Source organism: Dasypus novemcinctus, chromosome 1 (assembly GCF_030445035.2).
Source record: "Dasypus novemcinctus isolate mDasNov1 chromosome 1, mDasNov1.1.hap2, whole genome shotgun sequence".
Lineage (NCBI taxonomy): Eukaryota > Metazoa > Chordata > Mammalia > Cingulata > Dasypodidae > Dasypus > Dasypus novemcinctus.
Genome location: NC_080673.1, coordinates 68507307 through 68520286, shown reverse-complemented (window position 1 = coordinate 68520286; position 12980 = coordinate 68507307). Strand labels below are relative to the sequence as shown.

Sequence of the window (12980 nt, the reverse complement as noted above, 5' to 3'; positions counted from 1 at the left end):
ACAAGAATAGATACCTGCACACCGATGTTCATAGCAACATTATTCACAATAGCCAAAAGTTGGAAATAATCCAGGTGTTCATCAACTGATGAATGGATAAACAAATTGTGGAGCATACACATGATGGAATATTATGCAGCAGTAAGAGTAAATGAAGTCTTGAAACATGAAAACATGGATGATCCTGGAGGACATTATGTTGAGTGAAGCAAGCCAGAAAAAGGACAAATACTCTATGACTGCCCTATTATGAACCTAATAAATTATGCAAAATATAAATATATTATGTGAAATATGAATAAGAATAGAATTGCATATATAGGAACTTTCTTCTTTGAAGTTGAGCAAATATAAGTTAATAGCACAAAATATTAATATCAGACCAAAAAAAACACATTATACCAAGTGAAGGAGACCAGACCCAGAGTACTACATATTGTATAATTCCATTTACATAAAATATAAATATAAATCAATTTATAAAGATGAAATTAGATTAGTGGTTATGTAGATCTGAGGAAGGAATGCTAAGGGGTGTAGAGTCTTTCTATTAGGAGTAATGATATTGTTCTAAAATTTTTGAGATGATGAATGCACAACATTGTGATTATATAAACGCCATTGAGAGTGCACCGGGAAGTGCCCCGACTGTGAACTCCGGACTGCACCTGCGATCCTTGGAGGACAGGATGAGCTCCAGACGGTGGAGACAGGCTTCCGGCTGGCGCGGGGAACACACTCCAACTGTTTATATAGATGGCAGTTGCAGAAATAATGGAAGAGATGGTGCAAGAGCAGGACTTGGAGTTCACTGGGGACCTGACCATCCTCTAAATGTCAGTGAGAGAGTTTCTGGACGGCATACAAACCAAAGTGCTGAACTGAAGGCAGCCCATAGAGCAATTGAACAAGCAAAGAGCCAAAACCTGGACAAACTCATCATTAAAACGGACAGCAAGTTTGTCATCAAAGGTGTTAAGGAATGGATGCCTACCTGGAAAGAAAATGGATGGAAAACTGTCTCTGGAAGAGATATTGTCAATAGAAGTGATTTTGAGAGGATTGATCAAGCTTCCCGAGGAATGGATATTCAATGGGAATATGTTCCTGGTCATAGTGGCATAGAAGGCAATGAAGCTGCTAATAGATTGGCCACAGAAGGAGCTAGAAAATAGAGAAAATAAGGCAATTTTCGTCTTAAGAGTTAGCTGTCATCTAAGAGCTTTATCTGCTGGTCCCAGTTCTTAACATCCTCCCAAGAGCATCTCACTTTATTTGTTTCTACCTTTTTTTTTTTAACCACTGATAATACTAACCTCCTTATCAAGTACAATACTCCTTATTAAGGACAAGGAGTATAATATAACAGACTTGTTTCAAAAAAATAAAAAATAAAAAAAATAAAAGCCATTGATTATACATTTTGGATAGAATAGCCACAACCAGCAGCTGTGTACAGTGGGGGAAGCATAGATTGAGAGATGAGGAATTTTCTTGTTTGTCTGTTTTTGTTTATTAATATTATTATTATTGAAATAATGAAAATGTTCTAATACTGATTTAAGTGATGAATGCAAAACTATGTGATTATAGCAAATATCATTGATTTTACGTTTTGGATAAATTTCATGCTTTATTAATATGTAACAATAAAATTGATTTGTTAAAAAAAACACAGCACAACTGAAATTAGCACCAAAAAATGAAATAAGCTTAAGCTTAACAACATGTACAAGATCTATAAAAGGAAAACTAAAAAACAGTGATGAACAAAGGAAGATCTAAATTAACAGAGAGAGATTCTCTTCATAAATAGGGTAACAATATTATTAGGATGTCATTTCTTAACAAGTTGATCAATATATTCAATGCAAGCCCAATCAAAATCCCAGCAAGTTATTTTGTGGAGATCAACAAACTCATTCTAAAGTTTATATGGAAAGGCAAAAGACCCAGAATAGTCAACACAATCCTTAAGAAAAACAAAAGGAGAGGACTCACACTAGTCAACGTCAAAACTTACTATAAAGCGGGAAGTGGACTTGGCCCAGTGGTTAGGGCATCCATCTACCACATGGGAGGTCCACAGTTCAAACCCCGGGCCTCCTTGACCAGTGTGGAGCTGGCCCATGTGCAGTGCTGATGCACGCGAGGAGTGTCCTGCCACGCAGGGGTGTCCCTGTGTAGGGGAGCCTCATGTGCCCAGCGTGAAAGAAAGCGCAGCCTGCCCAAGAATGGTGCTGCACACACGGAAAGCTGACACAGCAAGATGATGCAACAAAATGAAGCAGATTCCCATGCCACTGACAACAACAGAAGCAGACAAAGAAGACGATGCAGCAAATAGACACAGAGAACAGACAACCGGGGCAGGGGGGAAGGGGAGAGAAATAAAATAAATAAATAAATCTTAAAAATTAAAACTTACTATAAAGCTACAGTGAACAAGACAGTGTGATATTTATCTAATAATAGACAAATGCATCAGTGGAACAGAATAGAGAGCCCAGAAATAGACCCACATAAATATAATCAACTGATATATGACAATGGAGAAAGTATAGTCTTTTTTAAAAAGTTGTTGAAATAATTGGAAAGCCACATGCAAAAAAAAAAAAAAAGAATCTAGATAGACCTTAAACCTTTCACAAAAATTAACTCCAAATTAATCATAGACCAAAATGTAAAATGAAAGATTATACAACTTCCTATTGATAACATGAGAGAAAATCTAGATGACCTTGTGTTTGGTAATGACTTTTTAGATACAACACCAAAAGCAGTGAGGTGGACTTCATTAAAATTTAAAACTGCTCTGCAAAAGGTACTGTTAAAATAATGAAGACAGGGAAGTGGATGTGGCTCAACTGATAGAGCATCCATCTACCATATGGGAGGGCCCAGGGTTCAATACCCAGGGCCTCCTGACCCATGTGGTGAACTGGCCCATGCACAGAGCTGCCGTGCACAAGGAGTGCACCCTGAAAGGAAAGCCACCCTGTGTGATTTCCCAATGCCACTGAGGGTGCAAGCAGACACAGAAGAACACACAGTGAGTGGACACAGAGAGCAGACAACGGGGGGGTGGGGAGGAGGGGGGGAAGGGAGGGGGAGGGGGACGGGGAAGGGAGGGGAGGATGGAGAGAAATAAATAAATAAATCTTAAAAAAAAATAACAAAGACAAACAACAGACTGGGAGAAAATATTTTCCAAATACATACCTGAAAAAGGACTTATAACCAAAATATACAAAGAATTGTTCAATCATAATAAGAAAACAAATAATCCTGTTTCAAAATAGGCAAACTCTGGACAGATACTTCACCATAAAAAACATACAGATGGAAAATAAGTATATGAAAGTACACTCAGCAGCATATATCATTAGGGAACTGCAAATTAAAACAACAATGATTTACTACTAGACAATTATTAGAATAGCTAAAATCCAAAACACTGACACCACCAAATGCTGGCATGAAATGTGGAGCAAAAGGAACTCTCACTCATTGCTGATGGGAATGCAAACTGGTATAGCAACTTTTTGAACAATTTGGCGGTTTCTTACAAAGTTGAACATAGACTTACCATACAATCCAGCAATTATACTTTACCCAGTTGTATTTACCTAAATGAGTGGAAACTTCTGTCCACACAAAAACCTGCACATGAATGTTCATAGCAATTTTATTTATAATTGCCAAAAATTGAAAGCAAACAAGATGTCCTTCAATAAATGAATGGAAATACAAACCATAAAATGGAGTACTATTTAGCAATAAAAAGAAATTAGTGCTATCAAACTGCAAAAAGACAGAGAGGGAAGCAGATGTGGCTCAAGCAATTGGGCTTCCATCTACCATATAGGAGGTCCAGGGTTAGATACCCAAAGCCTCCATGAAGGCAAGCTGGCCTGTGTGGCGAGCTGGCCCACGAGGAGTGCTGGCCTGTGTGGAGTGCTGCCCCACACAGGAGAGCTGGCCCATGCAGAGAGCTGGAGCAGCAAGATGACACAATAAAATGAGACACAGAGGTGAGACAATGAGAGACACAGCAGACCAGGGAGCTGAGGTGGTGCAAAAGAATGATCGCCTCTCTCCCACTACAGAAGGTCCCAGGATGGGTTCCCAGAGTCGCCTAATGAGAATACAAGCAGACACAGAAGAACACACAGTGAATGGACACAGAGAGCAGAAAATGGAGGGAGGGGGGAGAGATAAAGAAATAAATCTTAAAAAAAAAAAAAAGACATAGAGAACCCTTAAGAGAATACTTGCTAAGTGAAAGATGCCAGACTGGAAAAGCTACAAACTGTATGATTCTAACAATATAACATTCGCGAAAAGGCAAATCTGTAAGAGAGTGGTTCCTAGGGGTTTGGGAAGGAGGTGGGAGAAGGATGCATAAGTACAGCAGAGTCAAACTATTCCACTTGTTAATTTATTATTGGATACATGACATTATGTATTTGCCAAAACTCATCAACTATACAACACAGAGTGAACTCTAATGCAAACTATGTACTTTAGTTAATAGTAATATAACAATAGTGGTTCATCAGTCGTAACAAATGTACTCCGCTAAAGCAAGATGTTAATAATAGGGACACCTATGGGGGAGGGGGAGTGAATAGGAATACAGTACATTCTGTACAATTTTTCTGTAAATTGAAAACTGTTCTAAAAATAAAGTCTATTTAAAAATATTATGCAGGGAAATGGATGTGGCTAAAGCTATTGGGCTCCCATCTACCATTTGGGAGGCCCCAGGGTCAATTCCTGGGGCCTCCTGGTGAAGGCAAGCTGGCCCACACTGCAGAGAACTTGCAGCCCACACCCATGGAGAACTGGTGGCCTCTGCCGTGACAGCTGATACAGCAAGATGATGCAAGAAAAGGGATATGCAGAGGAGAGACAGTGAGAGATGCAGCAGACCAGGGAGCTGAGGTGGCTCATGCAATTGAGTGCTCCTCTCCCACACCAGAGGACCCAGGATCAGTTCCTGGAGCCTCCTAAAGAGAAAGATGAAAAGAAAAGACAAGCAGAAATGGAAAGAATACACAGTGAATGGACACAGATGGGAGGGGAATTTTTTTTTAATATTATGCAGCTGTACAAAGAAATGAAATCATAAAGCATATGACAATGTGGATGAACCTGGAGAACATTACGTTGAGTAAAGCAAGCCAGACACAAAAGGACAAACACTGTATGATTGTGTTACTATTAACCAAATATATTGTGTAACATATTGTATGATTTTTAAAAAATCTATGCAACTACCACATTACCCATTGTAGTCATGAGCATTTATCCCATAGAAATGAAGAGAAGTTCACATGAAATCTACCCATAAATGTATATAACAGCTTATTCAAAATAGCCCCAAACTGGAAACAAATAACCCAGTTTCCTTCAATGGTAAATGGCTAAACAAACTGCAGTACATCCATAACATGGACTACTATTCAGCAATAAAATAATACATACAAAGTCTTGGATCAATCTCCAGATAATTATGCTGAGTGAGAGAAACCAATCCCAAATGTTACATACTGTATGATTCCACTGATAAAACATTCTTGAAGTAACAAAATTATAGAAATGGAGAACAATTAGCAGTTGCTGTGGGGTTAAGGAGAGAATGGAGTAGAAGGGAAATGGGTGGCACAACAAAAGGATAACATAAGGGATCCTCATGGTGATGAAAATGTTCTGTATCTTAATGGTGACAATGCCAATATCTGGTTGTGATACTGTATTATGGTTTTGTAAGAAGTTACCGCTGCAGGAAATTGGGTAAAGGGTAATCAAGATCCCTATGGAGTATTTCTTACAATATGCATATGAATCTACAATGATTTCAAAATAAAAAGTTTAATTAAAACCCATAAAGAGAGTGGAAGTAGCTAAGTGGTTGAGCTCCCACCTCCCACATGGGGGGTCCCAGGTTCTATTCCTGGTGCCTCCTGAAAAAAGCAGAAATGAACAAACAAAACAAGTGAAAAAATCAACTCAGGAAAGCTGATGTGGCTCAGTGGTTGAGCACTGGCTTCCGCAGTACCTCAAAAACAAACAAAAAAAAACCGTAGTGAACATTTTTAAAAGTACAAAAGGAGAATAAAGATAAAAAAATAATGAACAGAGCTTCAGTGACCTGTGGAACAATATTAGAAGGTCTAAAATATATGTAATTGGAATCCCAGAGGAGAACAGAGAAACAATAGGGCAGCAAAAATTTTGAAGAACGAATAGCTAAGACTTTTCCAGGAAGATGGCAGACTAGAAAGACATGGGACTCTCTTTTCTCCCAGAAAAAAATAGCTAGAGGAGCCTGGAAAAAAAATCTTCCAGGGTTTAGAATTCCAGGGGAAGGCTGGATACCATCCTGGAGGGAGAGGGACAAAGGAAAAGAATAACAACAGCAACACTGTGAATTAAAAGCAACAGCTGCTACCGCGGGCACCCTCCTCCACACTAAAGACACTTTTAAATATCAGGCCTCTGGGCCAGTGGCTACAGACAAAGGGGGTCACAGGGGTCCACCTCCCCAGCAAAGGGGAGAGAGAGGGTCACAGCCTAAAGCTTACAGCTTTTGACCCACAAATTTGGTCTGCTGTGTCCCAGTAGCCCTTCCAGGCCACGTGGGGCCGTGCCATTCCCTGCCTTGGGAGTCAGCAAGGGACTAAAGAGATCTGACTGTCTCAATCTCCCTCTCTATTAACAGGGCTGAGTGTTGAGGGCACAGATGGGAGTAGGATTATTTCCTATTTTGGAAAAGGGAGGAGGCTGCCAGCGAAGGTTGGAGACCTATCACTGAGAAAGTTTGAACTACAAGTCTCTTAGCCTCCACGCAGGATCCTCTATCACCTTGATCCAGTCCCTGTTGCAGCAAACACACTGCAACTGGGCCCTCAACTGAGAGGGCTTCAAAGCCTGCCATCTGCTGACAGACCAAGGAAGTGATATGAGGAAATTTAAAGTAATTAAGTTCATTAATTGCAATGAATGTACCACACTAATGAAAGAAGTTTTTAATGTGGGGAAAAGTGGAAAGTGTGGGAAGTGGGGCATATGAGAATCCCTTATTTTCTTTATGTAACATTTTATGTAATCTAAATATCTTTAAAAAAATAAAAGATATATTTTTTAAAAAGTAAATAAGTAAGAGAGGCTTTTTCCAGCCTATATAGACTCCCTCCACAAGGCCCTAGGAAGTGGGTCTGCAACCCATTACTGGGTCGAGAGCCCAGTTTTTGGTAAGTAACAGGGACAATCCCAAAAACCCAGGTTGAACCAGGAATCAAAGAACAGCAGTAACACACAGCCTCCCACCACTAGATCCCAGCAAAAGAGAGAGAAATAGAGCATCTGAATAAAGTCACCATCCTAATCAAATGCCTGGACAGCAGCAAAAAAATTACAAGCCATGTTAAGATAATGGAAGACATGGCCCTAGAAAATGAAGAGATCCAGGGTTGGAAACAACTAACTCGCTAACAAATGCACACAAATTTCCAAAATCAAATTAATGAGTTGAAAGACAATATGGCTAAAGAGATAAATGACATCAAGAAGACATTGAGTATGATGGGAACGAGTGTTGTTGGGGGGGGGGAGAGGGGGGGTGGGGGGGTGGGGTTGAATGGGACCTCACATATATATTTTTAATGTAATATTATTACAAAGTCAATAAAAAATAAAAAAATTAAAAAAAAAAAAAGAAGACATTGAGTGAACACAAAGAAGAATCTGAAAACCTGAATAGAAAAGTAACAGAGTTCATGGGAATCAAAGACACAATAGGTGAGATTAAAAACACATTAGAGGCATACAACAGCAGACTTGAAATGATTGAAGAAAGAATAATTGATACTGAAGACAGAACAGCTGAAATTGAAGGGAGAAAAGAACAGAGAGTAAAGAATGGGGGAAAAAATGAGCATGGGTTCAGGGAGTTAACTGACAACACAAAATGTGGTAGACGGATGCACTAACCACTGGGCCAAGTCCGCCTCCCTCTGTTGGTCTTTATAAAGGGTATTTATTTGGGGTAGAAGCTTACACTTACCAGGCAATAAAGCATAAGTTACTTCCCTCACCAAAACCTTTGCCATGCATTGGAGCAAGATTGCTGCTGATGTGTGCCGGGATTCAGGCTTCCTGGTGCTTGATTCTTTTTCCTCACAACCAAGCTCCTCTGTGTGCTTACTTCCCAGGGCTCCAGCTCAAGATTCCACCATCAAAAACTCCAACTCTGTCCTTTGCCATGTCTTTTATCTGTGAGTCCTCACCCATCAAGGGGCAGGGACTCAACACTCTACTGACACGGCCCGATCAAAGCCCTAAGCATAATTTAATCATACCCAGGTACAAACCAGTTTACAAACATAATCCAATATCTATTTTGGAATTCACAAACCATATCAAACTGCTACATATACCATATTACCAAACCGAAGGGGAAAAAAATGCATTGTCATCTTAATTGATGCAGAAAAGGCACTGGACAAAATCCAGCATCATTTCTTCATAAAAACATTTCAAATGATAGGAATAGAAGGAAAATTCCTCAGTATGATAAAAGACATATATGAAAAACCCACAGCCAACATCACACTCAAGGGGGAAAAGTTGAAAGATTTCCCTCTACTTGGGAATAGGACAAGGATGCCACAGTCAACACTGTTACTCAAAATTGCTCTAGAAGTACTAGGTAGAGCAATTAGATGAGAAAAAAATTAAAGGCATCCAAATAGGAAAAGAGGAAGCAAAACAACCACTATTTTTAGATGACGTGATCCTTTATATAGAAAATTCTGAAATGTCTACAATATGACAAAGCTACTTGCATTAACATATAAATTCAGCAAAGTGGCAGGATATAAGATCAACACGCAAAAATCAGTAATGATTTGTACACTAGTTTTGAACAATGTAAGAAGGAAATCATTTACATTTACAATAGCAACACAAAGACTCAAGTACCGAAGAATCAATTTAACTGAAGAAGTACAAGACCTATATGCAGAAAACTACAAAACAATGCTAAAAGAAAGCAATGAAGACCTAAACAAATGGAAAGACAGTCCCCATTCATGGATTAGAACACTAAATATTGTGAAAATGTCAATCCTACCCAAACTGATTTATAGATTCAAATTGGTATTGCCAACTGGTTTTTGACATACCTACCAAGTCCATGTTAACAGGACAAAAGAGTCTCTTCAAAAAATGGTGGTGGGGTAAGTGGCTATGGCTTAATCATTTGTGCTCCAGTCTACCAAATGGGAGGCCCTGGGTTTGCACCCTGGGACCTCCTTGTGAAGGCAGACCACCTGCATGCCACAGAGAGCTGCCAACCTGTGTGCCATGGAAAACCACCCGGCCCGCAAACGCTGTGGAGTGCTGCCGGTCTTCAAGCACCACAGAGAGCCAACACAGCAAGGTGATGCAACAAAAAGGGAGACAAGCAAAAATGCAGAGGAGTGCAGTGACCAGACACAGAGAGCATATAGCAAGCAAGTTGCAAGGTGGGAGGGGAAATAAAAATAAATACAAACACAGAAGAATGCACCGCAGATAGACAGAGAGCAGATGGCATGCAAAAAATCTGCAAGGGGGGATTTAAAAAATTGGTGTTGGGAGAATTGGCTATCTATAATTCAAAGAATGAAAGAGGACCCCTATCTCACTCCCTATACAAGAATTAACTCAAAGTGGATCAAAGACCTAAATATAAATACGAGGAATATTCATAAGTAGAGCACTCCACGCCATGGAGGCCAGTGTGCATCCTCCACTGGAGGCACAAGTCACCTCGGTAGCTGTTCTGTGGCTTGAATTGAAAGCTCCAATCCCCAATAATGGGGCAGAAGAGACAGTTGGACATGACCTTTAGCTACTGATGAGTAAATTCAGCAGGCTAAGTATAATCCTAAGAACAGCTAAAGTTTGAGTCTGTCCAAGTAAGAAAGAGGCCAGTAGCCACAATCTTAACTCCACGTCTGGCATGAGGGGAAGCAGGGCAGACTGAAATCACAGTGCTGGTGGGGACTTGCTTCTTTCCATTCAGATTAGATTGCAGCTTCAGCTTAGGCCCCAGCCCAACCTCTGGCAGGGAGAAAGATGGAGGGACCTTTGCCAGCCTCTCCAGGAAATTACTGGCCAAGCTGCAGAGGCCAGTAATTATCCTACTTTGGCAGCACGAGCTGCCCCAGGAGCTATTCTATGGTTGGAATTGGAAGCTCCATTTTCCAGAAACAGGAGAGGAGATGGTGATTGGCCACCGATATCAGCTGCTGATTGGTGGACTAAGCGGGCTGGGATGTAACCCTAGGTACAGCTGGGGTGTGAATCTGTCCAGGTCGGAAGGAAGCCAGTGGCCACCATTTTGACTCCACCCCTAGCATGAGGGGAAGCTGGGCTGACTGAAAAACATAGTGATGGTAGAAACCAGTTTATTTTACCCAGATCAACCGATAGCCCTAGGCTAGGGTTCAGCCCCACATCTGACAGGGAGAAGGGTGGTAGGCCCTGCACCAGCCTATCCAGGTAACTGCAGGTGCCTTTGGCTGGCACAGACTGAATAATTGGAAGTCTATTGAGGCAACTGCAGTCATCTTGGACCCACACTACATAGATTGCTGCCCACACCTGCAGCTCCATCCCCGCCCCAGGCAGGGGAGAAAGGGGCATGAAGTTTCATCAGTCTCTCTGGGTGACTACAGATAGGCCTGCCTGACTTGGATTATTTCACACAGCTGTGACCCTACCCCTGGCAAAGAGAGGCTTCATCGGTCCCTGGGGCAATGAGGGCAGCTTGAGCCTCCACAGCTTATAGCACCAACTATGTCCTTGGCTCTACTGCACAATCATCAAGGGATAAAGGGCAGGAAGCCCTAAACTAAAAAGAAAAACCATACCCAGAATAAATACTTTAGTAAGCCTGACGCAAAGACACCAACAAAAAAATTATAACCCACACCAAGTAACAGGAAGCTATGGCCCAGTTAAAGGAATGAGATAAGCCTCCTGATGACATAAAGGAGTTGAGACAACTAATTATAGATGTTCAAACAAATCTCCTTAATAAATTCAAGAGATGGCTAAAGAGATTAAGGATATTAAGAAGACATTGAATGAGCACAAAGAAGAATTTGAAAGCATACATAGAAAAATAGCAGATCTTATGGGAATGAAAGGTGCAATCTTTCATTAAAATTTAAAAACATTGGAATCATTATAGCAGATTTGAGGAGGCAGAAGAAAGGATTGGTGAGCTTGAAGAAATGACATTTGAAAATGAACGTACAAAAGAACAGATGAAGAAAAGAATGGAAAAAACTGAACAAGGTCTCAGGGAACTAAGTGACAGCAAAAGGTGTGCAAACATATGTGTCATGGGTGTTTCAACAGGAGAAGAGAAGGGAAACGGGCAAAAGGAATATTTGAAGAAATAATGGTAGAAAATTTCCCTACCTGATTGAAGGACATAGATATCCATGTACAAGAAGCACAACATACCTCCATCTGAAAAAATCTGAATAGATCAACTTCAAGACACATACTAATCAGAATGTCAAATTCCAAAGACAAAGAGAGAATTCTGAGAACAGCAAGAGAAAAGCAATGCATAACATCTAAGGGATACACAATAAAATTAAGTGCTGATTTTTCCCAGAAACCGTGGAGGCAAGAAGACAATGCTCTGATATATGTAAGATACTACATGAGGAAAACTTCCAGCCAAGAATCTTATATCCAGCAAGACTGTCTTTCAAAAAAGAGGGCAATATTAGAATATTCACAGATAAACAGAAACTGAGAGCATTTCTAAGCAAGAGACCAGATTTTCAGGAAATACAAAAGGGTATGCTAGAGCCTGAAAAGAAAAGACAGGAGAGAGAGAGTCTAGAAATGAAGATTATATCAATAAAAGTAACTAAAAGTGACAAGAGTGGTGAGAATAAAAATGACAGATAAAACTCAAATAGTCAGAAATAAACTTAACCAACGATGGAAAGCACTTGTATTCAGAAAACTCCAACTCAATGTTACAAGAAATTTTAAAAAGGCCTAAATAATTGGAAGAACATCCCCTGCTCATGGATTGGAAGACTAAATATCATTAAGACATTATTTCTACTCCAATTGATATATAGATTCAATGCAATCCCTATAAAAATTCCACCAGCATTTTTTAAAAAGTTGAAAACATGATTATCAAATTTATTTGGAAGAGTAAGGGGTCCTGAATAGCCTGAAACAACATTAAAAGGAAAAGCAAACCCTCATCTCCAGACTTTACATCATATTATCTAGCTATAGTGGTAAAAACAGCATAGTACTGGCATAAAGACAGACACATAGATCAATGGAACTACATTGATGGTTCAGAAACGGAACCTCACATGTATGGTCAAGTGATTTTTGACTAGGCTGTCAAACCCACATAGCTTGGGCAGAACAGCCCATTCAATAAATGGTGCTGAAAAAACTGGATATCCATAGCCAAAAGAAGGAAAGAGGACCCCTATCTCACACCTTACACAAAAATTAACTCAAAATGGATCAAAAACCTAAAAATAAAAGCAAAAAACATAAACTTCTAGAAGAAATTGTAGGAAAATATCTTCAAGATGTGGTGGTAGGTGGTGGATTCTTAAAGGAGATAAGAGGAGAACTGAGATGGACTACTGACATTTAATATATGTAGAAGTTTTAATTAGCTTTACTGTCAAATGTAGAGAGTGGATGGTTACAAATAGTGAGTAACAGCTAGTTTATAAATGGGGATGTGACTGAAAATGGTAGTCTAGGTATATAAATGCCAATTAACAGAATGCTAGAGAATACTCTAAGAAGTGGATAGCACAGTAAACCAAGAGGTGGATGAGAATTGTGGTTGATGGTACACAGATGCCAAGAGTGTCCTTTGTGAGCTAGAGCAAATGTACATCACTATTGCAGGGTGTTGG

General features: G+C 39.9%; 1 pseudogene; it reads left to right on the top strand.

The window, feature by feature from the left end:
* The first annotated feature begins 587 nt into the window (after nt 1-587).
* Nucleotides 588-1175, top strand: LOC139437115 (ribonuclease H1 pseudogene; annotated as a pseudogene).
* Nucleotides 1176-12980: the final 11805 nt, after the last annotated feature.